This window comes from Silene latifolia, chromosome X (assembly GCF_048544455.1).
Source record: "Silene latifolia isolate original U9 population chromosome X, ASM4854445v1, whole genome shotgun sequence".
In the NCBI taxonomy this organism is placed as follows: domain Eukaryota; kingdom Viridiplantae; phylum Streptophyta; class Magnoliopsida; order Caryophyllales; family Caryophyllaceae; genus Silene; species Silene latifolia.
In genome coordinates, this window is record NC_133537.1 from 129,403,496 (window position 1) to 129,417,596 (window position 14,101).

Consider the following 14,101-nt stretch of genomic DNA (forward strand, 5'->3'; position numbering starts at 1 on the left):
CTTGCGAAATGGTAGGTTTATCCTACTCAGTTCGATAATGTATCTATTTGTTAAATGAGTCGTTTGTTATTAATTTCATTGGATGAGTCGGTAATTGACATGTTATACGGTATCTTGCATATTTGTCTTATTTCATATGTTCGAGGGTATGTTTGGTTATTTGTTATTGTGGAGACAGAAGGCGGTTGGGAGACCGTCTTCCGCTTGAGTCGCCTCTTGGAGTTTCCCGCTCCAAGAGGGATGTGCACATTATTGACTTGAGTCTTCGAGGGACGCGTGTGGGTGAGGCACGACGTCTGGTAGAGGACCTGAGTCGCTCTTGGGCCCGGTACCACCGATGTGTTCGGAGTACCTTGTGTGAGTATGGTGTCGTGGACGTGTTCCTGGCACCAGCGGTTGTGGGTACGTCTGGGCGTGTCCCGGTACCGGCTTGACGGTTGGATAATTTTGTGTCATTTATATCATGGCCATGTTGTTGACTCACGCACTTGAGTCGTGTCACACTTTCTTTTATTGTTACTAACGTTTGTCTGTATGTGTAATTGTTACCTATATTTGGGTGACCTGTGTCGATCCATATGATATTCTTTGGTCATATGGGGAGCATGTTAAGTACAGGTTTGTTTGTTGACGTGATCGGGATTCGGGGCGCGCTACGGACTTTCGATTCGAGTACATAGTCACTAGGTAGATGGCATAATCATAGACAAGTTGTATTTCATTTATTAGTTTACGTCTGTAATAACTAAACTTGTTATTTATTTAATAAAGTTTCTTAATTGTAATTTCGATTTCACTGCCTCGGGAAACCGAGATGGTAACACTCCAATTATCTTGGCCGGATAGTTGGAGTGTAACGCTCCTAAATTGTGAATCTACCGTAGAATTTTGCCCAAAATATATATATATATATATATATATATATATATATATATATATATATATATATATATATATATATATATATATATATATATATATATATATATATAGTGTCAAGTTCTCCTAAGTCCTTAATATCTTTTGAGTCCCTAAGTCTTTATTAGGGCCCTTGGATTAGGAAAATGGAGAGTGGAGATTGTCCTACTTTATTAACAATATAGGCGTGAAAAAAAAAAGGAAGTAGGTTGAGGAGAGAGAGGGTGAGTGTGTCGATTACTATTGCCCTATTACCCACTTTGTGCACACACAAACACATGCATAATCATCCAACAACCTTCATCAACACAATTCCAAGGAAACTCCACCAAAACACAATTTGAAAAAACTCATCTCTCTGGCGAAAAATTTGGCGATAACTTAGAGCAAAACCTACAATTTTTCATTCTTCATTTATCATCTTCCTTTATTATCCTCCATTCTCAGCTTTATTATCCTCCATTCTCACAAACAAACAAGAAGACCAGCGTCCCACGTAAAAAATGCCGGATTTGAAGTTGATTCCATTTGGCCATGGTAATTTTTGGTTTGTTTTTTTATTTTCTTCATTCAAAGTTACGTTATATATCTTTTTTTTTATCAAAACATTAGCTTAAAGAGGAACAGTTGCTTAAATATGAGAAGGATGTGACTTTTAGGTTATTTTTGAACCTTGTTTTTCATTATTTGAAGTCTGTAAATCAACGCTTTCAACATGAACTACAGCATTATAGAGTTCAACATGAACTGTCTGAATAAGAAGTTAGACTTCCAATGTAGTATCTTGTTTGTAAGAGTGAATGTAGTATCTGCAACGTGAGCATAAAAAGACGAATAATGTGTAGCTGTAACATTCAAAAGTGTAATTCTGACGGATGAAAGAGTAATTTTAACTACTAATGGTGTGATTCTAAGCAGGAAAAGTATTATTGTAATTATTATGGTAGATAAGTACAATTGTAATTGTAGTCGTACAAAGTGTTATTTTAACAGCTAAAATTGTTATTATAACAGAGAAAGGTTCTAAATTTGTAAACAACAATTCTAATAGGAGAAATTATAATTGTAACAGGGAAAAGTGTGATTTTAACTAGTAAAGGTGTGATTGTAACAGACATAATCTGTAAGTTTCTAAAGTGTTATCCTAATAGTAACAAGTATAATTGTAACAAACAAAAGTGTAATTTTAACAACCAAAAGGGTTAATGCAACAGAAAAGCTGTAAGTTTATAAACTGTAATTGTAATAGTAAAAAGTATAATTCTAACAACTAAAAGTGTAATTCTAACGACTAACAGTGTAATTTCAATGAAGATATAATTTTAACAAATAAATGGGTTACTTTAATATTGTTATGAAAAGAATTGATAATAATGACACTATTGACAGATAATATTGAGCATAATGGAAAACGAAAGCCGAATGAGAAAGAATTTTGCAGGGACGTTGAAGCTAAGTTCACCCCCTATGTTGGACAGGAATTTCTGGAAATAGAGGAAGCAGCGACATTTTATAGAATTTATGCTGTTGCTTGTGGTTTTGATGTGCGTAAGTACACGACTAAGAGATGGCGTGGCGGGGAAATAAAATCTAAACTGTTGGTTTGCAACCGGGAGGGGTTCAAACATAAGGGACAATTGGAGTGTAGTGGCCACCAGGACTCGGGTAGGAGACACAAAGTCAGGCGCGTTGGCTGCAAAGCGAGGATTAGGCTATTCATAAGGAATGGGGAATTAAGAATTGTGATTCCACAGTGGGCCACAACCATGAACTCGTATCACCCCGAGAGATAGAGAGTTTCAAAAGTTGGCATGCAACATAACAGACTACCACAAAATGATAATCCTTTATAATTCAAGGGTGAGTATTCCAGGTTTTCTGAAGTTAGCCTTCGCCTTCTTGAACTTACAGTATTGTTGGTTAGAATTACACTTTGTTTGAGTCATTGGAATTATACATTTGTCTGTCAAAATTACACTTTTGTATATTACAATTATACATATATCCGTCAAAGTTACAATTTATATTGTCAAAATTACAGTTTTGTTGATTACAATTACAGTTTTCTTCATTACAATTACACTTATTTAAGACATCTGTTAACTTTATTTTGTTAGAATTACACTTTTGTCTGCTAAAATTACACTTTTTACTACTACAATTACACTTTTTCTTGTTAAAACAACAATTTTGTTTATTGAATTTATACTTTTGTATCTGTTTTAATTACGTTTTTGTTGATTAAAATATATACATCTAAAAGATTGTCAGTAATCAACAGCTGAAGATAGGAGCAACGAAGACTTACAAAATTTTGAAGGAACATGTTAATGGGTTTGAAAACATCGGAGCTAGTTTGAATGATTTTAAGAACTTTCACAGAGATGTGAAATGCTACATTCATGAACGGGATGGTCAAATGTTCGTGGACCACTTTAAGGGATTGGCTGTTACTAGGCCAGGGTTCTTCTTTGACTATGATGTTGATTCTGACGGTAGCCTTAGTAAAGCTATATGGGCCGACGGAATCGCTAGAAGGAACTACTCAGTTTTTGGGAATGCAAAGATCGTTCGATCCGACGTATTCCACCAATAAGTATGACATGTCCTTCACACCTTTCACTGGGGTTGATAACCATAAACGATCAGTCACTTTCTGTGGAGCGCTTGTTGCTCATGAGGATGCAGACTCGTTTAAATGGGTTTTTACCCGTTTTCTGGCTGCGATGGGTGGGAAAGAGCCTAAGTATATTATCACCGATCAGGATGCAGGTATTCTTAAAGCGGTGCCATTGGTGTTCAAGACAGCATGGCACCGATATTGTATGTGGCATATCATGAACAAGGTGTCAAGCAAGTTTGGAATGACGAGAGACGATTATTCAGACTTTTTAAAGAAATTGAATGCCATCATATGGGATGAAGACATTGAAGCGGCAGAGTTCGATGCAAAATGGTAAGAAATTGGTAGGGAGCACAATGTTAATAACATTGATTTGGTTCCAAGAAATGTACGCTAAAAGGAATCGTGGGTTATGGCTCATTGTAGGGACCTAGATATGGGGGTGTTATGAGGACAACCCAAAGATCAGAGAGCGAAAATAGTTTTTTTAAGAGATTTGAGAGTAAGTCGGGAACATTAGTTGAGTTTTCGATGCGTTTTTGACGGTAGCGCGATGGACCAAAGCAAAGACACACACGAAACAGATTGACAATCGTAATGACACACTTTCCCTGTAATTTAAACGCATCTAGCTATCGAAGTGCACGGGGCGCAAGTGTACAACCATAAAGTATTCGAGGAATTTCAATAAGAGGCCAAGTGCTCAATCGGTACTTGTAAAAGCAGAGGATTTACTGAGTGTGACTCTTTAGAGGTAACCACTGTAAGGGATGCAAACAGGGACAGAAATTATGAGGTCATATCGCCTGTATCATTCTCAGAAAGTGTTGTTTGTTAAAATTATACTTTTATCCGTTACAATTATACTTTTGTGTATTAAAATTACACTTAGGGGTGTTAAAATTATACTTTGGGTTGTTATAATAATACTTTGGGTTGCTAAAGTTATACTTTAAGCCATTAGAATTACACTTTTGTTCATTAAAATTACATTTTGGGTTGTTAAAATTACAAAATTGGTTTAAATTATACTGTGTTGTTAAAGTTATACTTTTTTCCGTTAAAATCACACTTTTATTGATTAAAATTACACTTTTGAGTATTACAGTCACACTTTCTTCTGACTGATTTAACTAACATATTACTCTATATTGTTGAACTAGATACATTGAAAGCCACTTGTAGCTGCAGAATGCTTGAGAGGAAAGGCATTCTTTGCCGGCATGTCATATGGATTTACTCGTCAAACGGTGTGAAGATTATTCCAGAACAATATGTTGTTCAAAGATGGTGTAAAGATGCAAGGTTGTCTAAAATGTTCGATTGTAATGGTGAAGCAACTGAGGACGTTGATATAATAGATGGAAAACAGATTGCGATGTCAGTAATGTGGTCGGAGATTCATCAGACAGTTGGTATGCTCATGGGCAAAATGAAGAATGATGTCGACAACTTTTCTAGTCTAATTAGACAGTTTAAGGAGAAACTTTCACCATTAGGATCACCATTGAATAAACAACAACAGTTGGAGAAAATTCTTGGATGTTCTCCTAGTCAGGAGATAACCATTTTGCCGCCCAAGAAATCCAAGAACAAGGGGAGCGGAAAGATAATGTTGTCGATGAAGGAAAAAGCAGTTGCTTTGGCAAGGAAGCCAAAACGTATGTGTAAAAATTGCAAGCGATTAGCTAACCATGACAAAAGGAACTGCCCCAACCCATTCGCAGAGCACCCACCATTGTCGCAATCGTCAGCACCCTCGTCAGAGGAAGAAGAAGAAGTAGAAGAAGAAGCGGAAGAAGGAGAAGGAGAAGAAGAAGAAGAAGAAGAAGAAGAAGAAGAAGAAGAAGAAGAAGAAGAAGAAGAAGAAGAAGAAGAAGAAGAAGAAGAAGAAGAAGAAGAAGAAGAAGATATCTTAGAAGAAGAAGAAGAAGAAGAAGAAGAAGAAGAAGAAGAAGAAGAAGAAGAAGAAGAAGAAGAAGAAGAAGATATCTTAGAATAATCAGAATTACACTTAGTGTAGGATTGTTATGATCAGAATTACACTTAAACTACTTATAATTACAGAGTATGCAATTTCCGTTACACTTCATCTATAGTAAAACCTTATAACATAGTTAAGTGTTCATTCAAAAGTATAATTTTAACTTTGACAAGTGTAATTCTAAGGGGAAAAAAGTATAATTCTAACGGACTAAAGTGTAATTGTAAGCTACAAAAGTATAATTTTAACTTTAAAAAGTAAAACTTCAATGGACACTTTTGCCTTTTAAAATAACATTTATATTTTGTGTAATGTAAGGTCTATCTGTCACTGATATGGCCGGTTAGAATTACACTTCTGACTTATTAGAATTACACTTTTTTGTATTACAGACACACTTTCTTCTGACTGATTTAACTAACATATTACTCATAAGTGTTGAACTAAATACAGTCTTTGCCGGCATGTCATATGTATTAACATAAAACACCTTGTCTTATAGAATGTTGACAAAATTTACAACCACAAAAACTAACTGTCTAGATGAAGGTTGCTAACATCTACAGATAATACAAAGTATGAAATAAGTGTTTACATAGCCAAGGCAATATTCCCACAAAAACTTAACTACTAAATTAAGGATGTTATTTTTTCACATTGGCACGGGGCAGCCTACGCTTCTGTTGTAATACCTTCCACAGTTTGTCCTTCGTGCTGACAAAGGCTTTGACCTTCTCGAGCACACCTTCGCGCAAAACGTTCATGTCTGCTAGAACGAGGGTAGCTATCAGCTGGATCACCAAATAGCGCCTTGATTTCTTCTTCTCAAGATCTTCATGCTGAAAAGGAAGACCCTCGTATAAGAGCATAGCCATCATGGTGAACAGACCCGACTCTGGTTGGTTGAGAGTAGGTGACATCCCGCTGAAAGGTATCTGCCGCAACGCATAATTAGGAATTTCCCGTGCCCTAGTGTTCTTCTTATCCTTATCCCGTGATTCTAAATAATCACTCACTACGCTAGCCTGCAAATGTACATAATTACCTCAACAAACTGATTGAACAAAAAAGATAGCATTCGGAAGAAAGGGATGGAAAATATCTTACAATTAAACGCGCTGCTCTTCCAAACTGCGACTTTTTCAAATCAGAATGCCTTTGCCCGTCCAGCAAGTCGACTGTATTTGATTTGTGATTGATACATACGCATGCGAAATGGTCGTCAATGCAGAACGGGACAAATAGCAAGTCTGTTGTCAAGTTAAAGGTTCGCTCAATGTCGACGATGAAGGTGTCCCAGAGCTGGTACAGGTTGTCATAGTTGCTGTCTGATTGTGTGCCTGGTTGTTCAAACGTCTCAAGCAATCCCAACAGTATATCCTTTAAAAGGCAATAGTGAACATGATTAATGTGGTTACTTTGTGAACTAAATTGACACTATTGTCCCTTATAATTACACTTAACACGGTTAGAATGAGACTTTTGTTGATTAAAAGAACTAAAGTGAAACATTCACATAATATAACTGTAAGTTAGAAAAGTGTCATTCTAAGTAACAAAGGTGTAATAGAACTGGGCATAAATATGATGCAATGGTTAATGGATTTACCATGTGACGTATACCAAAGAATGAAATCCTCATTTGGTTGTCATATTCCTCCTTCTCCAAATGGTTCATCAAAATCGACCAGCACTCGATGACATTCAACGACATAAGGTTTTCAGGCAACAGGGACATAATGTCAGCTCTCCGAAGCGTTGCGTGACGGGTGTACTGCATCATTGTTCACCGCACTCCGTAATATTAAAGAAGTCGTTAATTAAAGTAGAATAAATGTGAAAAATAATATGAGTATCCTTGATTAAAGAAGTCGTTAATTAAGACAGATTAACAGACCGTTCATCGTAATTGTGGTCATCTAACAAGCAATAGTCGGCAACATACTTCCTCCTCTGTTTAATCTCTTATATTAACGCTTGGTTACTCCGGAGCATCTTGGACACCACGTTTGTGTTGAGACCACCTCTACCACAGTCGAGAGAGCAGCCCAACCCGTCCCCCTTCCCACGAGGATGGCTCTTAACAGATGATAACTCTTTACCAGATGGAATGCGCATGGCAACAGGTGTCACCTCCATAACGGGCTCTTGATTGATTCTGCGCGACGTTTTGTGGATTCCGGCCCTATGTCACCATCTATTTTCCTCTTAACAGCATTCAACTTCCTTGTCAACGGATGTCCAGCAGCTGCTTTGAAATAGCCAACCCGCATCAAGATGTCCTCTCTAATACTGTTAATGTCACAAAGGACGAGTGTTGCAGCAATCTCAGCACGGTACAAACTCATAGCATCCTCTTTCCCGAGGTCACATTGAAAAGGGCTTCCGCGGTAGAACATCATATGTAGCATCATAAAAACACCACAGTCATTTCTCGAATACCCTTGAGCTTGCCAGCTTAACTCTATGTTGACGATCTTAAACCCGCTGACCTTTGCCCCCTTAGACAGCCCTTTAGACACCAAATACTTCCCCATTATATTTGCCTGAACATGAATAAGCGTCAGAGAGTTAACGTGGTACGACCCATATAAATTGGTTGAATTTTGGATATCGTACACTTACCGAAATACGAGCTATCCCTCTGTAAGGGAGAGTTTCTAATGGGTCATCGTATTTGCGGTTGTCGAGATAGTCAATCTGCTCGGTGAGAAAGTTGATGCACACGCAACAATAGTCATCACCGTCACCAGATAACACGGGCGAAAGATCTGCATCGTATGTGGCTAATATCGCAAAAGGAAACCTTAAAAACCATGATAAAAATTTACATGTTTTGTTACCTACCATGTCCGTGTCAGTCGTGGAATGGTACACGGCAGAGTTGAGCCAGGCATCCCACCCACCAAAAATGTCTTCGTCTTTGTTCAATACTTTGCCAAGCTTTTGAGCATTCCAAATAGACCTTGCGGGGTCCTTTTATTTGAAAAGTGTTAAATGCGTGATCAGATAATTAAAATAGCTATTTTATAAAAATAAAGTGAAACTTTAACCAAAAAATGTGTACTGTTAACACAGAAGAGTAATGTTAAAAGTATAATGTCAACAATAAAAAGTGTGATTCTAACGGCCAAAAGTATCATTTTAACGCACAAATGAGCAATTTTAACATATGAAAGAATAATTTTAACTTTAAAAAGTATAATTCTAATGGACAAATGTGTAATTTTAAGACACAAAGGTAACATTTGAACTTACAGTGTGACTTTGGCCAAAGAAACAACGGGATATGTCCGTAGGTTTCATGATATGGTTGAGTAGCAAGCACCAACCATCAATAACACTTGTCATGAATTGCTCGAGGGTTCAAAGTTGTAATATCTTCCGCGTAATGAAATAAAACTCATTTGAATTGGACCAATCGTTCACTACAACCCAAAATTCACTTAGTCAACAATATATATATATATATATATATATATATATATATATATATATATATATATATATATATATATATATATATATATATAATTAGGAAAGTTTAGGGCCTCTTGTAAAAATTTAATACACTTACAAACTCGGAACGCGCGTCGGATCGATTGAACGTATAGTCAATCAAGTATTTCCTCTCACTAAACATTGGAACCAGGAGCTCCTGACTGAATGCTAGGTTTCTCGTCGCAAAGCACAATTCAGGATTAGGTGCCCCACAATCAATAGAACACCCAAGGTTCTCAATGACGTGATCCATGCACGGTAAGGGCTCACTCGAGTGAAGTAAAAAAGGATGGTAGCTCAGATCACTGTGAGGGACGTACGGTACCGGGATAGGAATGTCGGCGTTCTGTGCCCCTGGTACTACGTCAGTTGTCACCTCTCTGGGCTCGACAGTCCCTCCCGAAGACTTGACGGCATCATCCTCCACTGCCGCATCTGTAATAAAAATAGTGTTATTTCATCATCAGAAAGTAAGTGAAACTGTGGCAGAGAAAAAAAAAAGTTTAGAAGACAAAATTATAATTCAAAGAAAATTAAGTGTTATTTTATCACAAAAAAATCTACTTTTAACCAAAAATAGTGTAATTCAAGCAGACAAAAGTGTAATTGTAAGCTACAAAAGTATAATTTTAACTTAAAAAAGTGTAATTGTAGCAGAGAAAAATGTAATTCTAACAACATAAAGTGTTATTTTAACTAAAATTGTCTAATTGCAGAAGACAAAAGTGTAATTCTTAGAAATAAAAAGTGTTATTGTAAGTTCAAAAAGTGTAACTTTAGCAGGGAAAAATGTAATTCTAACAAAACAACTTCATCCATGGCACTTCTAAACTCTGAAGGTCAATGCATTACCTCCGTGATCCTTCACTGCAGCCCCATCCACCACCTTTTCTACCGCTGTCTGAGGACTTGTTTCCAAATTTGGCTCATCATTATTCCACCCCCCTCATTATCAGCATGCACAGATATTGGGTGCTCCTCAAACAGCGCATTTACGTCCGCAGTAGAATATACAGTACTTGTCCATTCTACGTCCATAAATTCCTTTGCATGCAACGCAAATACATATTCCGGCTGCTCGTTACCCTTTAACAACCGCTCATCATTCGTAGCGCCTCCGCCGTTTCCGCCACCCTCTTCATAATGTTGTTCGGCTGCACGCTCTGCGTCACATATCTCAGATGTTGAGAATAGGAACTGAGTTGCAGGTGGTGCAACTTCTATGTTCTGATCTACCACCAAAGCATTATCCGCCTTCTCAGGCTCCGCATCATCAGGCCCACTAAATTCCAAAGATTTCGAATCAACTTGTACAGCATCGTCTAATGTTGCGGTAACCACTACTGTACTTTCACATTGGATACCAACCTCAGCATTCCCCTCCCCAATCTTCTCATCGTCCTTGTCCGTCTCGGCATTCATGCCTTCACTCACATGCACATCCGTTCCCGTAGCGTCCGGGGCCAATTTCACCAAATCGTTACCTCACCGATTCCTTGGTCTTCTCGTCCGGCATTTCTACTCGGCGCTCCGCTTCAATAATCTCATGAGACGAAAATAGGAATTGAGTGACAGGTGGATCGGCGTCGTGGGCCCATCCTCCTCAATTTTTTGTCACTATCGAGGTTACCGTGACAGGCACCCTCATGTCCATAGTCGCTCTTGTTCCTTCAGCAAGCGAAGACATTCGCATAGAACTTCCTCTCAGCCTCATCAACATCTTATTTTGAATAATACTCTAGGAGAACTTCCCGGTCAAATTTAGGTGGTCCGTCAACAACCACCTCCTTCTCAGCTACCTTCCTCCTTTTGTAAATAACAGAAATATCACGAGTACTACAAACGTCCACGTTGGTGTCGTTAATGTAATCGTCTCTGTTAGCAGCGTCCTTAAATTCAGGCGTGCTGTAAAACTGAACCGCCTCCATTATCTGTTGTGTAGACACCTCCCGTGCCTTCTCAATGGCTACTTCATCCGAAACAATTGAGGCGGCCACCGTGCCTTCGAGGTCTGTACCAACATCTACAGTCACCTCTTTCTCATTATCGTATCCATCATCCTCCATCATCCTCCATATCATCACCATCCTCCTCATCCTCAACATCATCACCATTCTCATCATCTCCCTCGTCCTCATCACCATTGTCCTCCTCTTCATCATCATTTCCAACATGCTGCTCGTATCCGTCGTCATCTACCTCGTCATTCTGATTTTGATCACCTGGACTTTGTTGCAGCACAGGACCTGATTTCACGGAACGGTTTATTCGTTCAGCTATCTCCTGCATTTCCAGAGCATAATCCTTCATACTTTGGCTTTGAAAGAATGATTGCGTGCATTGTGTAGCAACAGGGTCACTAGAATAGTTCAGACCCCCTGTTAACCTTTTGAGCGTCATGACGGCATCTGCATACCATGAATAGAAGACAGTAGCATTCCTTTGCATCTTCAAGTAAAGCTCATGCACATCCTACATTAAAAATACAGATGTTTGGACAAGTGTTCAGTCAAAAGTGTTCAGTCAAAAATACAGATGTTTGGACAACTGTAATTCTAAGGGCAAAAAGTATAATTCTAACGGACGAAAGTGTAATTGTAAGCTACAAAAGTATAATTTTAACTTTAGAAAGTGTAATTCTAACGGACTAAAGTGTAATTGTATCAAACAAAAGTATATTTTTAACTTTAAAAAGTATAATTTTAACGCACAAAAGTATAATTGTAACAAACAAAAGTCTCATTTTTAAAACATTAAAATTAGCCTTGACAAATGAACAAATAACACTTACATCTACAGCCCGAGCTTTCAGCTCCTCGTCATCATCAACACCAGAAGGGAGTTCAATCTCGATGAACTTCTTCCTGTCTGAAGTTGAAGTCACTTGTAATGCCGCATCACTAACCACATTTCCAATGGCCAACAGTTGACTGTCATTAGGCACCCCGCCAATGCTTAACAATTCTTTTTGTAGGCACCGAGGGTACTTGACCAAGGACCAAGTTAGCCGACCCAAACGGTTCTTGTCAAGCTCACCATGTAGTCTGTCGGACAGCGTCTGCCGGTCCCAGTGCTTAATGAGAGGCAGGCTGTGGCGACAACTCTTTCCACGGAAATCAAAACGTTGAAAGTAAGTGATCATTAAGAAGGGGATACACCCCAGCAGCGTCTGTTTATTTTCACCAGTTGCTGCCGCAGCCTTCACCAAATGTTCCAGCACATAAGTACACCAATCGTACTGCGTAATCGAGTCAACATCTTCAACAGCTCTCAAAAGCTTGAAGTCAACCCCACTATATGACGTTGGAGTTAGGAATGATGACATGGCGAGCAGAACAAACAGCCTGTAGAATTGAGGACCTCCTTTTTTGTAATTTTTTTTTTAAAATATCTTGGAAGACAATTCCTAAATTAATGCCTTTGTTAACCCCTTTTATATTGTACGCTTTTCGCCATTTATCTTTCAATTGCTTGTTCTCTGGCGCTTGAGAATCCTTCTGGCGGCCCGTAGGTACTAGATCAACAGTTTTAGGACCAAGTGGTAACATAAAACAGTCATACACATCATGCTTGGTGACCATGAACTCCTTATCCTTAGCTGCCCGGAAAATATACGATTCGTCACTGAATGCTTTCAGAAAATCTTTAACATGACCCATCGGATATGTTTTGAGCTTAAGCTCCAGAATACCACCGAAACCGATCCTCCGTACCGCATCTCGCTGTGCATCATTAAGCTTTTCAACGAGCTCAACAAGCTGCTTCGGCCGGCACTTGACAGCCACCTTTGCAATTTTGTTCGTGGCTGGGTTCGCTGGTTTGGCTGGTTTGGCAACAACAAGCTCCTTATTCAACTTGACAGGCACCTTTACTTTTTTGGACTTGCCTGATTTACCCTCATTTCCATCTGACATCTGTTAACATTACTCAAAATTAATTGTTGCATACAAAAAAAAAATTACTACAAAAAAAAGTTTAAATTGTAGAAGCATAAAGTGTAATTATAGCAGCCACAAGTGTAATTCTAACAATATAAAGGTGTAATTATAGCAGCAACAAGTGTAATTCTAAAAAAATAAAGTGTTATTTTAACAGACAAAAGTGTAATTTTGACAAACAAAAGTGTAATTGTAGCAGACGAAAGTGTAATTCTAACAAAATAAAGTGTTATTTTAACAGGCAACAGTGACATTTTAACAGAAAAAAGTGTGATTTTAGCTGACAAAAGTGAGATTCTAACAAGATAAAGTGTTATTTTAACAGGCAACAGTGTAATTTTAGCAAAAAAAAGTGTAATTGTAGCAGCATAAAGTGTTATTTTAACTACAAAAGTGTGATTCTAACAAAAGGGTAATCAAAAGTGGGTTTTTAGCAACATAAAGTGTTATTTTATCTTACAAAAGTGTAATTCTAACAAAATAATGTGTTATTTTAACAGACAACAGTGTAATTTCAGCAAAAAAAGTGTCATTGTATCAGCATAAAGTGTTATTTTAGCAACAAAAAGTGTAATTCTAACAAAAGTGGGATTTCTCAAAAAAAAAAATTGGATAAACTGTAATTTTAACAAAGAAAGAGTAATTGTAAGCAACAAAAGTAAGATTTTTCAAAAAAATCTGACTAATCTTAATGAATATGAACATATATGCTGAAACCGTTAGTTGACAAAATACAGTGATCAAAAATAAATGTCCTACATGTCCTAAATGTGCTAATAATAACTGGCTAATGAAAATGAAGAAACCAAATACAGTGATCAAATAGAACAAAGAGAACAACAATGACAAAGTACAGTTACCAAATACAGTCCAATTACATAACAATGTCCAATAAATTAAAAAAAACGTCTAAATAAATGAAGAGAAAAGATCATAAAACTCTTAAAACCCAAAAACAAATCATAAAACTCTAAAAACCCAACAAAAAATACCTTCTGAAGTAATATGAATGGACGAAAATGGCAGCTTGCAAGTGAGAAAAGAAAATGGAGAAAAAAACGATAATAAGGTAACAAAAAAAGCGATAAAATTGGGGGATTTAGAGCAGCAGTTTGGCGGAAAATTAATGGGGTTTAA